The 12,994-nt window shown below is 40.0% G+C and overlaps 12 non-coding genes across 12 annotated transcripts; all 12 read right to left on the reverse strand.

Moving 5' to 3' along the window:
• Nucleotides 1-238: 238 nt before the first annotated feature.
• TRNAL-AAG (transfer RNA leucine (anticodon AAG)) lies at nucleotides 239-320 on the reverse strand. Its single transcript has one exon. It is a non-coding gene; the product is annotated as a tRNA-Leu (tRNA).
• A 1,803-nt stretch (nucleotides 321-2,123) lies between these two features.
• TRNAL-AAG (transfer RNA leucine (anticodon AAG)) lies at nucleotides 2,124-2,205 on the reverse strand. Its single transcript has one exon. It is a non-coding gene; the product is annotated as a tRNA-Leu (tRNA).
• A 576-nt stretch (nucleotides 2,206-2,781) lies between these two features.
• On the reverse strand, nucleotides 2,782-2,863 carry TRNAL-UAG (transfer RNA leucine (anticodon UAG)). The gene has a single exon. It is a non-coding gene; the product is annotated as a tRNA-Leu (tRNA).
• Nucleotides 2,864-4,010: 1,147 nt separating this feature from the next.
• TRNAL-AAG (transfer RNA leucine (anticodon AAG)) lies at nucleotides 4,011-4,092 on the reverse strand. The gene has a single exon. It is a non-coding gene; the product is annotated as a tRNA-Leu (tRNA).
• A 575-nt stretch (nucleotides 4,093-4,667) lies between these two features.
• TRNAL-UAG (transfer RNA leucine (anticodon UAG)) lies at nucleotides 4,668-4,749 on the reverse strand. Its single transcript has one exon. It is a non-coding gene; the product is annotated as a tRNA-Leu (tRNA).
• An 882-nt stretch (nucleotides 4,750-5,631) lies between these two features.
• Nucleotides 5,632-5,713, reverse strand: TRNAL-AAG (transfer RNA leucine (anticodon AAG)). The gene has a single exon. It is a non-coding gene; the product is annotated as a tRNA-Leu (tRNA).
• A 575-nt stretch (nucleotides 5,714-6,288) lies between these two features.
• TRNAL-UAG (transfer RNA leucine (anticodon UAG)) lies at nucleotides 6,289-6,370 on the reverse strand. The gene has a single exon. It is a non-coding gene; the product is annotated as a tRNA-Leu (tRNA).
• Nucleotides 6,371-7,910: 1,540 nt separating this feature from the next.
• Nucleotides 7,911-7,992, reverse strand: TRNAL-UAG (transfer RNA leucine (anticodon UAG)). Its single transcript has one exon. It is a non-coding gene; the product is annotated as a tRNA-Leu (tRNA).
• An 882-nt stretch (nucleotides 7,993-8,874) lies between these two features.
• On the reverse strand, nucleotides 8,875-8,956 carry TRNAL-AAG (transfer RNA leucine (anticodon AAG)). The gene has a single exon. It is a non-coding gene; the product is annotated as a tRNA-Leu (tRNA).
• A 1,220-nt stretch (nucleotides 8,957-10,176) lies between these two features.
• On the reverse strand, nucleotides 10,177-10,258 carry TRNAL-UAG (transfer RNA leucine (anticodon UAG)). Its single transcript has one exon. It is a non-coding gene; the product is annotated as a tRNA-Leu (tRNA).
• Nucleotides 10,259-11,405: 1,147 nt separating this feature from the next.
• On the reverse strand, nucleotides 11,406-11,487 carry TRNAL-AAG (transfer RNA leucine (anticodon AAG)). The gene has a single exon. It is a non-coding gene; the product is annotated as a tRNA-Leu (tRNA).
• A 576-nt stretch (nucleotides 11,488-12,063) lies between these two features.
• Nucleotides 12,064-12,145, reverse strand: TRNAL-UAG (transfer RNA leucine (anticodon UAG)). The gene has a single exon. It is a non-coding gene; the product is annotated as a tRNA-Leu (tRNA).
• Between the last annotated feature and the right edge of the window lie 849 nt (nucleotides 12,146-12,994).

Here is a 12,994-nt window from a genome sequence, read left to right on the forward strand (position 1 = left end):
ACATGTATGTCATATGTGTGTAGTGTGTGTAGCATGTATGTCATATGTGCACAACATGCATATTATATGTATGTATCATGTATCAAACAAAACATGCAATGATTGCAGCTTTTCTAATGCTGCTAAAGCAGAGAGGTAAGTGTTTTTTGAGATTCCAGTGAGTTGGGAAAGGAAAATTGCAGGAGCAAGATCAGAGAAGCTTGAGCCCTAGAGGGTAGGGATTTTGTTAAAAGGAGTATGGCAGCAGTGGGATTCGAACCCACGCCCCCAAAGAGACTGGAGCCTTAATCCAGCGCCTTAGACCGCTCGGCCATGCTACCCATAAAAATGAACACGTTATCGACTAAAATGGGGTGGGACATTCCATGCTCTGCATTCATTGCTTGAGCTGGAGGCCTCAGAACTCTAAACTACAAGTATTCACCACTTTATCCATTATAAAAGGTAGTTGAAGTTTCACGGAGATGGCCAAGATGCCACCTTATGTGTTTCAGTCCTCTTTCTGAGGCAGCAGGTGGTGGTCACTTTACACTTGAGAGTGGACTTTGGGTGCAGCATTCTGTGGCAAGTTCACTTGGCACTCTGCTGAAAAGTGTGCCAGCTTTTCATTAGTACTGCTTGTTTTTTGGTGTCCACACTTAAAGTGTTAATGTGGAATCTAGCTTACAGGAGAGGTAATCACGTTCAGTTGGACTTGTTTTGTAACGTTGACAAGATTTCACTAGTCATCTCATCAGAAGTGTGCCCTTTTGGAAGACTTCTCAACCAAAGCATGCAATTTCCTAATGCTGCTGTTCTGAGATTCCAGTGTGTTGAGCAAAGGAATGCCAGCAAAGTGCAGCAGAAACTTCAGAGACGCTTGAGCAATCAAGGATAGGCATTTGTTAAAAGAGCTTGGCAGCAGTGGGATTTGAACCCACGCCTCCAAGAGACTGGAGCCTAAATCCAGCGGCTTAGACCGCTCGGCCATGCTACCTGTGAAAGTCCTCTTGCTAAGGACTAAAAAGAGGCACAACAGTCTACATTCCATGCTTTGCATTCATTGTTTGTATGTGACATGTACGTAACATGTATGTCATGTGTGTCATATGTATGTAACGTGTGTAACATGTATTTCATAAGTGTATGACATGTATGTAACATGCATTCAACATGTATGTCATATGTATGTATAATCTGTGTAATATGTGTGTAACACGTATGTAATATGTGTGATATGTATGCCATATGTGTATTGTGTGTCATATGTGTAACATGTATGTAACATGTGTGTACCATGCATGTCATATGCATGCCCAGAAAGAGGACTGAAACACATAAGGTGGTATGTAACATGTATGTCATGTGTGTCATATGTATGTAACGTGTGTAACATGTATTTCATAAGTGTATGACATGTATGTAACATGCATTCAACATGTATGTCATATGTATGTATAATCTGTGTAATATGTGTGTAACACGTATGTAATATGTGTGATATGTATGCCATATGTGTATTGTGTGTCATATGTGTAACATGTATGTAACATGTGTGTACCATGCATGTCATATGCATGCCATATGTGTGTAACATGTATGTAATATATGTGCAACATGCATGTCATATGTGTGTCATATTAATGTAACATGTGTGTGACATGCATGGCATATGTGTGTAGCATGTATGTGATGTGTATGAAATGTATGTTATATGTGTGTAATATGTGTAACATGCATGTGACATGTGTGTAAAATTGTGTCTACATGGTGTGTAACATGAGTGTGACATGTATGTAACATGCATGCAACATGTATATCATATGTATGTAACATTTGTGTAATATGTGTGAACTATGTGTGTAATATGTAAGTAGCACGTGTGTCACATGTGTGTAACATGTATGTCATATGTGTGTAGTGTGTGTAGCATGTATGTAATATGTGCACAACATGCATATTATATGTATGTATCATGTATCAAACAAAACATGCAATGATTGCAGCTTTTCTAATGCTGCTAAAGCAGAGAGGTAAGTGTTTTTTGAGATTCCAGTGAGTTGGGAAAGGAACTGCAGTAAATTGCAGGAGCAAGATCAGAGAAGCTTGAGCCCTAGAGGGTAGGGATTTTGTTAAAATGAGTTTGGCAGCAGTGGGATTCGAACCCATGCCCCCAAAGAGACTGGAGCCTTAATCCAGCGCCTTAGACCGCTCGGCCATGCTACCCATAAAAAATGAACACGTTATTGACTAAAATCGGGTGGGACATTCCATGCTCTGCATTCATTGCTTGAGCTGGAGGCCTCAGAACTCTAAACTACAAGTATTCACCACTTTATCCATTATAAAAGGTAGTTAAAGTTTCACGGAGATGGCCAAGATGCCACCTTATGTGTTTCAGTCCTCTTTCTGAGGCAGCAGGTGGTGGTCACTTTACACTTGAGAGTGGACTTTGGGTGCAGCATTCTGTGGCAAGTTCACTTGGCACTCTGCTGAAAAGTGTGCCAGCTTTTCATTAGTACTGCTTGTTTTTTGGTGTCCACACTTAAAGTGTTAATGTGGAATCTAGCTTACAGGAGAGGTAATCACGTTCAGTTGGACTTGTTTTGTAACGTTGACAAGATTTCACTAGTCATCTCATCAAAAGTGTGCCCTTTTGGAAGACTTCTCAACCAAAGCATGCAATTTCCTAATGCTGCTGTTCTGAGATTCCAGTGTGTTGAGCAAAGGAATGCCAGCAAAGTGCAGCAGAAACTTCAGAGACGCTTGAGCAATCAAGGATAGGCATTTGTTAAAAGAGCTTGGCAGCAGTGGGATTTGAACCCACGCCTCCAAAGAGACTGGAGCCTAAATCCAGCGGCTTAGACCGCTCGGCCATGCTACCTGTGAAAGTGCTCTTGCTAAGGACTAAAAAGAGGCACAACAGTCTACATTCCATGCTTTGCATTCATTGTTTGTATGTGACATGTACGTAACATGTATGTCATGTGTGTCATATGTATGTAACGTGTGTAACATGTATTTCATAAGTGTATGACATGTATGTAACATGCATTCAACATGTATGTCATATGTATGTATAATCTGTGTAATATGTGTGTAACACGTATGTAATATGTGTGATATGTATGCCATATGTGTATTGTGTGTCATATGTGTAACATGTATGTAACATGTGTGTACCATGCATGTCATATGCATGCCCAGAAAGAGGACTGAAACACATAAGGTGGTACGTAACATGTATGTCATGTGTGTCATATGTATGTAACGTGTGTAACATGTATTTCATAAGTGTATGACATGTATGTAACATGCATTCAACATGTATGTCATATGTATGTATAATCTGTGTAATATGTGTGTAACACGTATGTAATATGTGTGATATGTATGCCATATGTGTATTGTGTGTCATATGTGTAACATGTATGTAACATGTGTGTACCATGCATGTCATATGCATGCCATATGTGTGTAACATGTATGTAAGATATGTGCAACATGCATGTCATATGTGTGTCATATTAATGTAACATGTGTGTGACATGCATGGCATATGTGTGTAGCATGTATGTGATGTGTATGACATGTATGTTATATGTGTGTAATATGTGTAACATGCATGTGACATGTGTGTAAAATTGTGTCTAAATGGTGTGTAACATGAGTGTGACATGTATGTAACATGCATGCAACATGTATATCATATGTATGTAACATTTGTGTAATATGTGTGAACTATGTGTGTAATATGTAAGTAGCACGTGTGTCACATGTGTGTAACATGTATGTCATATGTGTGTAGTGTGTGTAGCATGTATGTAATATGTGCACAACATGCATATTATATGTATGTATCATGTATCAAACAAAACATGCAATGATTGCAGCTTTTCTAATGCTGCTAAAGCAGAGAGGTAAGTGTTTTTTGAGATTCCAGTGAGTTGGGAAAGGAACTGCAGTAAATTGCAGGAGCAAGATCAGAGAAGCTTGAGCCCTAGAGGGTAGGGATTTTGTTAAAAGGAGTTTGGCAGCAGTGGGATTCGAACCCACGCCCCCAAAGAGACTGGAGCCTTAATCCAGCGCCTTAGACCGCTCGGCCATGCTACCCATAAAAATGAACACGTTATCGACTAAAATCGGGTGGGACATTCCATGCTCTGCATTCATTGCTTGAGCTGGAGGCCTCAGAACTCTAAACTACAAGTATTCACCACTTTATCCATTATAAAAGGTAGTTAAAGTTTCACGGAGATGGCCAAGATGCCACCTTATGTGTTTCAGTCCTCTTTCTGAGGCAGCAGGTGGTGGTCACTTTACACTTGAGAGTGGACTTTGGGTGCAGCATTCTGTGGCAAGTTCACTTGGCACTCTGCTGAAAAGTGTGCCAGCTTTTCATTAGTACTGCTTGTTTTTTGGTGTCCACACTTAAAGTGTTAATGTGGAATCTAGCTTACAGGAGAGGTAATCACGTTCAGTTGGACTTGTTTTGTAACGTTGACAAGATTTCACTAGTCATCTCATCAAAAGTGTGCCCTTTTGGAAGACTTCTCAACCAAAGCATGCAATTTCCTAATGCTGCTGTTCTGAGATTCCAGTGTGTTGAGCAAAGGAATGCCAGCAAAGTGCAGCAGAAACTTCAGAGACGCTTGAGCAATCAAGGATAGGCATTTGTTAAAAGAGCTTGGCAGCAGTGGGATTTGAACCCACGCCTCCAAAGAGACTGGAGCCTAAATCCAGCGCCTTAGACCGCTCGGCCATGCTACCTGTGAAAGTGCTCTTGCTAAGGACTAAAAAGAGGCATGACAGTCTACATTCCATGCTCTGCATTCATTGTTTGTATGTGACATGTACGTAACATGTATGTCATGTGTGTCATATGTATGTAACGTGTGTAACATGTATTTCATAAGTGTATGACATGTATGTAACATGCATTCAACATGTATGTCATATGTATGTATAATCTGTGTAATATGTGTGTAACACGTATGTAATATGTGTGATATGTATGCCATATGTGTATTGTGTGTCATATGTGTAACATGTATGTAACATGTGTGTACCATGCATGTCATATGCATGCCATATGTGTGTAACATGTATGTAAGATATGTGCAACATGCATGTCATATGTGTGTCATATTAATGTAACATGTGTGTGACATGCATGGCATATGTGTGTAGCATGTATGTGATGTGTATGACATGTATGTTATATGTGTGTAATATGTGTAACATGCATGTGACATGTGTGTAAAATTGTGTCTAAATGGTGTGTAACATGAGTGTGACATGTATGTAACATGCATGCAACATGTATACCATATGTATGTAACATTTGTGTAATATGTGTGAACTATGTGTGTAATATGTAAGTAGCACGTGTGTCACATGTGTGTAACATGTATGTCATATGTGTGTAGTGTGTGTAGCATGTATGTAATATGTGCACAACATGCATATTATATGTATGTATCATGTATCAAACAAAACATGCAATGATTGCAGCTTTTCTAATGCTGCTAAAGCAGAGAGGTAAGTGTTTTTTGAGATTCCAGTGAGTTGGGAAAGGAACTGCAGTAAATTGCAGGAGCAAGATCAGAGAAGCTTGAGCCCTAGAGGGTAGGGATTTTGTTAAAAGGAGTTTGGCAGCAGTGGGATTCGAACCCATGCCCCCAAAGAGACTGGAGCCTTAATCCAGCGCCTTAGACCGCTCGGCCATGCTACCCATAAAAATGAACACATTATCGACTAAAATCGGGTGGGACATTCCATGCTCTGCATTCATTGCTTGAGCTGGAGGCCTCAGAACTCTAAACTACAAGTATTCACCACTTTATCCATTATAAAAGGTAGTTAAAGTTTCACGGAGATGGCCAAGATGCCACCTTATGTGTTTCAGTCCTCTTTCTGAGGCAGCAGGTGGTGGTCACTTTACACTTGAGAGTGGACTTTGGGTGCAGCATTCTGTGGCAAGTTCACTTGGCACTCTGCTGAAAAGTGTGCCAGCTTTTCATTAGTACTGCTTGTTTTTTGGTGTCCACACTTAAAGTGTTAATGTGGAATCTAGCTTACAGGAGAGGTAATCACGTTCAGTTGGACTTGTTTTGTAACGTTGACAAGATTTCACTAGTCATCTCATCAAAAGTGTGCCCTTTTGGAAGACTTCTCAACCAAAGCATGCAATTTCCTAATGCTGCTGTTCTGAGATTCCAGTGTGTTGAGCAAAGGAATGCCAGCAAAGTGCAGCAGAAACTTCAGAGACGCTTGAGCAATCAAGGATAGGCATTTGTTAAAAGAGCTTGGCAGCAGTGGGATTTGAACCCACGCCTCCAAAGAGACTGGAGCCTAAATCCAGCGCCTTAGACCGCTCGGCCATGCTACCTGTGAAAGTGCTCTTGCTAAGGACTAAAAAGAGGCACGACAGTCTACATTCCATGCTCTGCATTCATTGTTTGTATGTGACATGTACGTAACATGTATGTCATGTGTGTCATATGTATGTAACGTGTGTAACATGTATTTCATAAGTGTATGACATGTATGTAACATGCATTCAACATGTATGTCATATGTATGTATAATCTGTGTAATATGTGTGTAACACGTATGTAATATGTGTGATATGTATGCCATATGTGTATTGTGTGTCATATGTGTAACATGTATGTAACATGTGTGTACCATGCATGTCATATGCATGCCATATGTGTGTAACATGTATGTAAGATATGTGCAACATGCATGTCATATGTGTGTCAAATTCATGTAACATGTGTGTGACATGCATGGCATATGTGTGTAGCATGTATGTGATGTGTATGACATGTATGTTATATGTGTGTAATATGTGTAACATGCATGTGACATGTGTGTAAAATTGTGTCTAAATGGTGTGTAACATGAGTGTGACATGTATGTAACATGCATGCAACATGTATATCATATGTATGTAACATTTGTGTAATATGTGTGAACTATGTGTGTAATATGTAAGTAGCACGTGTGTCACATGTGTGTAACATGTATGTCATATGTGTGTAGTGTGTGTAGCATGTATGTAATATGTGCACAACATGCATATTATATGTATGTATCATGTATCAAACAAAACATGCAATGATTGCAGCTTTTCTAATGCTGCTAAAGCAGAGAGGTAAGTGTTTTTTGAGATTCCAGTGAGTTGGGAAAGGAACTGCAGTAAATTGCAGGAGCAAGATCAGAGAAGCTTGAGCCCTAGAGGGTAGGGATTTTGTTAAAAGGAGTTTGACAGCAGTGGGATTCGAACCCATGCCCCCAAAGAGACTGGAGCCTTAATACAGGGCCTTAGACCGCTCGGCCATGCTACCCATAAAAAATGAAGACGTTATTGACTAAAATTGGGTGGGACATTCCATGCTCTGCATTCATTGCTTGAGCTGGAGGCCTCAGAACTCTAAACTACAAGTATTCACCACTTTATCCATTATAAAAGGTAGTTAAAGTTTCACGGAGATGGCCAAGATGCCACCTTATGTGTTTCAGTCCTCTTTCTGAGGCAGCAGGTGGTGGTCACTTTACACTTGAGAGTGGACTTTGGGTGCAGCATTCTGTGGCAAGTTCACTTGGCACTCTGCTGAAAAGTGTGCCAGCTTTTCATTAGTACTGCTTGTTTTTTGGTGTCCACACTTAAAGTGTTAATGTGGAATCTAGCTTACAGGAGAGGTAATCACGTTCAGTTGGACTTGTTTTGTAACGTTGACAAGATTTCACTAGTCATCTCATCAAAAGTGTGCCCTTTTGGAAGACTTCTCAACCAAAGCATGCAATTTCCTAATGCTGCTGTTCTGAGATTCCAGTGTGTTGAGCAAAGGAATGCCAGCAAAGTGCAGCAGAAACTTCAGAGACGCTTGAGCAATCAAGGATAGGCATTTGTTAAAAGAGCTTGGCAGCAGTGGGATTTGAACCCACGCCTCCAAAGAGACTGGAGCCTAAATCCAGCGCCTTAGACCGCTCGGCCATGCTACCTGTGAAAGTGCTCTTGCTAAGGACTAAAAAGAGGCATGACAGTCTACATTCCATGCTCTGCATTCATTGTTTGTATGTGACATGTACGTAACATGTATGTCATGTGTGTCATATGTATGTAACGTGTGTAACATGTATTTCATAAGTGTATGACATGTATGTAACATGCATTCAACATGTATGTCATATGTATGTATAATCTGTGTAATATGTGTGTAACACGTATGTAATATGTGTGATATGTATGCCATATGTGTATTGTGTGTCATATGTGTAACATGTATGTAACATGTGTGTACCATGCATGTCATATGCATGCCATATGTGTGTAACATGTATGTAAGATATGTGCAACATGCATGTCATATGTGTGTCATATTAATGTAACATGTGTGTGACATGCATGGCATATGTGTGTAGCATGTATGTGATGTGTATGACATGTATGTTATATGTGTGTAATATGTGTAACATGCATGTGACATGTGTGTAAAATTGTGTCTAAATGGTGTGTAACATGAGTGTGACATGTATGTAACATGCATGCAACATGTATATCATATGTATGTAACATTTGTGTAATATGTGTGAACTATGTGTGTAATATGTAAGTAGCACGTGTGTCACATGTGTGTAACATGTATGTCATATGTGTGTAGTGTGTGTAGCATGTATGTAATATGTGCACAACATGCATATTATATGTATGTATCATGTATCAAACAAAACATGCAATGATTGCAGCTTTTCTAATGCTGCTAAAGCAGAGAGGTAAGTGTTTTTTGAGATTCCAGTGAGTTGGGAAAGGAACTGCAGTAAATTGCAGGAGCAAGATCAGAGAAGCTTGAGCCCTAGAGGGTAGGGATTTTGTTAAAAGGAGTTTGGCAGCAGTGGGATTCGAACCCACGCCCCCAAAGAGACTGGAGCCTTAATCCAGCGCCTTAGACCGCTCGGCCATGCTACCCATAAAAATGAACACGTTATCGACTAAAATCGGGTGGGACATTCCATGCTCTGCATTCATTGCTTGAGCTGGAGGCCTCAGAACTCTAAACTACAAGTATTCACCACTTTATCCATTATAAAAGGTAGTTAAAGTTTCACGGAGATGGCCAAGATGCCACCTTATGTGTTTCAGTCCTCTTTCTGAGGCAGCAGGTGGTGGTCACTTTACACTTGAGAGTGGACTTTGGGTGCAGTATGTAACATTTGTGTAATATGTGTGAACTATGTGTGTAATATGTAAGTAGCACGTGTGTCACATGTGTGTAACATGTATGTCATATGTGTGTAGTGTGTGTAGCATGTATGTAATATGTGCACAACATGCATATTATATGTATGTATCATGTATCAAACAAAACATGCAATGATTGCAGCTTTTCTAATGCTGCTAAAGCAGAGAGGTAAGTGTTTTTTGAGATTCCAGTGAGTTGGGAAAGGAACTGCAGTAAATTGCAGGAGCAAGATCAGAGAAGCTTGAGCCCTAGAGGGTAGGGATTTTGTTAAAAGGAGTTTGGCAGCAGTGGGATTCGAACCCATGCCCCCAAAGAGACTGGAGCCTTAATCCAGGGCCATAGACCGCTCGGCCATGCTACCCATAAAAAATGAACACGTTATTGACTAAAATCGGGTGGGACATTCCATGCTCTGCATTCATTGCTTGAGCTGGAGGCCTCAGAACTCTAAACTACAAGTATTCACCACTTTATCCATTATAAAAGGTAGTTAAAGTTTCACGGAGATGGCCAAGATGCCACCTTATGTGTTTCAGTCCTCTTAGTCCTCTTTCTGAGGCAGCAGGTGGTGGTCACTTTACACTTGAGAGTGGACTTTGGGTGCAGCATTCTGTGGCAAGTTCACTTGGCACTCTGCTGAAAAGTGTGCCAGCTTTTCATTAGTACTGCTTGTTTTTTGGTGTCCACACTTAAAGTGTTAATGTGGAATCTAGCTTACAGGAGAGGTAATCACGTTCAGTTGGACTTGTTTTGTAACGTTGACAAGATTTCACTAGTCATCTCATCAAAAGTGTGCCCTTTTGGAAGACTTCTCAACCAAAGCATGCAATTTCCTAATACTGCTGTTCTGAGATTCCAGTGTGTTGAGCAAAGGAATGCCAGCAAAGTGCAGCAGAAACTTCAGAGACGCTTGAGCAATCAAGGATAGGCATTTGTTAAAAGAGCTTGGCAGCAGTGGGATTTGAACCCACGCCTCCAAAGAGACTGGAGCCTAAATCCAGCGCCTTAGACCGCTCGGCCATGCTACCTGTGAAAGTGCTCTTGCTAAGGACTAAAAAGAGGCATGACAGTCTACATTCCATGCTCTGCATTCATTGTTTGTATGTGACATGTACGTAACATGTATGTCATGTGTGTCATATGTATGTAACGTGTGTAACATGTATTTCATAAGTGTATGACATGTATGTAACATGCATTCAACATGTATGTCATATGTATGTATAATCTGTGTAATATGTGTGTAACACGTATGTAATATGTGTGATATGTATGCCATATGTGTATTGTGTGTCATATGTGTAACATGTATGTAACATGTGTGTACCATGCATGTCATATGCATGCCCAGAAAGAGGACTGAAACACATAAGGTGGTACGTAACATGTATGTCATGTGTGTCATATGTATGTAACGTGTGTAACATGTATTTCATAAGTGTATGACATGTATGTAACATGCATTCAACATGTATGTCATATGTATGTATAATCTGTGTAATATGTGTGTAACACGTATGTAATATGTGTGATATGTATGCCATATGTGTATTGTGTGTCATATGTGTAACATGTATGTAACATGTGTGTACCATGCATGTCATATGCATGCCATATGTGTGTAACATGTATGTAATATATGTGCAACATGCATGTCATATGTGTGTCATATTAATGTAACATGTGTGTGACATGCATGGCATATGTGTGTAGCATGTATGTGATGTGTATGAAATGTATGTTATATGTGTGTAATATGTGTAACATGCATGTGACATGTGTGTAAAATTGTGTCTACATGGTGTGTAACATGAGTGTGACATGTATGTAACATGCATGCAACATGTATATCATATGTATGTAACATTTGTGTAATATGTGTGAACTATGTGTGTAATATGTAAGTAGCACGTGTGTCACATGTGTGTAACATGTATGTCATATGTGTGTAGTGTGTGTAGCATGTATGTAATATGTGCACAACATGCATATTATATGTATGTATCATGTATCAAACAAAACATGCAATGATTGCAGCTTTTCTAATGCTGCTAAAGCAGAGAGGTAAGTGTTTTTTGAGATTCCAGTGAGTTGGGAAAGGAACTGCAGTAAATTGCAGGAGCAAGATCAGAGAAGCTTGAGCCCTAGAGGGTAGGGATTTTGTTAAAATGAGTTTGGCAGCAGTGGGATTCGAACCCATGCCCCCAAAGAGACTGGAGCCTTAATCCAGCGCCTTAGACCGCTCGGCCATGCTACCCATAAAAAATAAACACGTTATTGACTAAAATCGGGTGGGACATTCCATGCTCTGCATTCATTGCTTGAGCTGGAGGCCTCAGAACTCTAAACTACAAGTATTCACCACTTTATCCATTATAAAAGGTAGTTAAAGTTTCACGGAGATGGCCAAGATGCCACCTTATGTGTTTCAGTCCTCTTTCTGAGGCAGCAGGTGGTGGTCACTTTACACTTGAGAGTGGACTTTGGGTGCAGCATTCTGTGGCAAGTTCACTTGGCACTCTGCTGAAAAGTGTGCCAGCTTTTCATTAGTACTGCTTGTTTTTTGGTGTCCACACTTAAAGTGTTAATGTGGAATCTAGCTTACAGGAGAGGTAATCACGTTCAGTTGGACTTGTTTTGTAACGTTGACAAGATTTCACTAGTCATCTCATCAAAAGTGTGCCCTTTTGGAAGACTTCTCAACCAAAGCATGCAATTTCCTAATGCTGCTGTTCTGAGATTCCAGTGTGTTGAGCAAAGGAATGCCAGCAAAGTGCAGCAGAAACTTCAGAGACGCTTGAGCAATCAAGGATAGGCATTTGTTAAAAGAGCTTGGCAGCAGTGGGATTTGAACCCACGCCTCCAAAGAGACTGGAGCCTAAATCCAGCGCCTTAGACCGCTCGGCCATGCTACCTGTGAAAGTGCTCTTGCTAAGGACTAAAAAGAGGCACGACAGTCTACATTCCATGCTCTGCATTCATTGTTTGTATGTGACATGTACGTAACATGTATGTCATGTGTGTCATATGTATGTAACGTGTGTAACATGTATTTCATAAGTGTATGACATGTATGTAACATGCATTCAACATGTATGTCATATGTATGTATAATCTGTGTAATATGTGTGTAACACGTATGTAATATGTGTGATATGTATGCCATATGTGTATTGTGTGTCATATGTGTAACATGTATGTAACATGTGTGTACCATGCATGTCATATGCATGCCATATGTGTGTAACATGTATGTAAGATATGTGCAACATGCATGTCATATGTGTGTCAAATTCATGTAACATGTGTGTGACATGCATGGCATATGTGTGTAGCATGTATGTGATGTGTATGACATGTATGTTATATGTGTGTAATATGTGTAACATGCATGTGACATGTGTGTAAAATTGTGTCTAAATGGTGTGTAACATGAGTGTGACATGTATGTAACATGCATGCAACATGTATATCATATGTATGTAACATTTGTGTAATATGTGTGAACTATGTGTGTAATATGTAAGTAGCACGTGTGTCACATGTGTGTAACATGTATGTCATATGTGTGTAGTGTGTGTAGCATGTATGTAATATGTGCACAACATGCATATTATATGTATGTATCATGTATCAAACAAAACATGCAATGATTGCAGCTTTTCTAATGCTGCTAAAGCAGAGAGGTAAGTGTTTTTTGAGATTCCAGTGAGTTGGGAAAGGAACTGCAGTAAATTGCAGGAGCAAGATCAGAGAAGCTTGAG

Source organism: Lithobates pipiens, unplaced genomic scaffold (assembly GCF_037356315.1).
Source record: "Lithobates pipiens isolate NorthernLeopardFrog02 unplaced genomic scaffold, aLitPip1_a1.2 Scaffold_28, whole genome shotgun sequence".
NCBI lineage: Eukaryota > Metazoa > Chordata > Amphibia > Anura > Ranidae > Lithobates > Lithobates pipiens.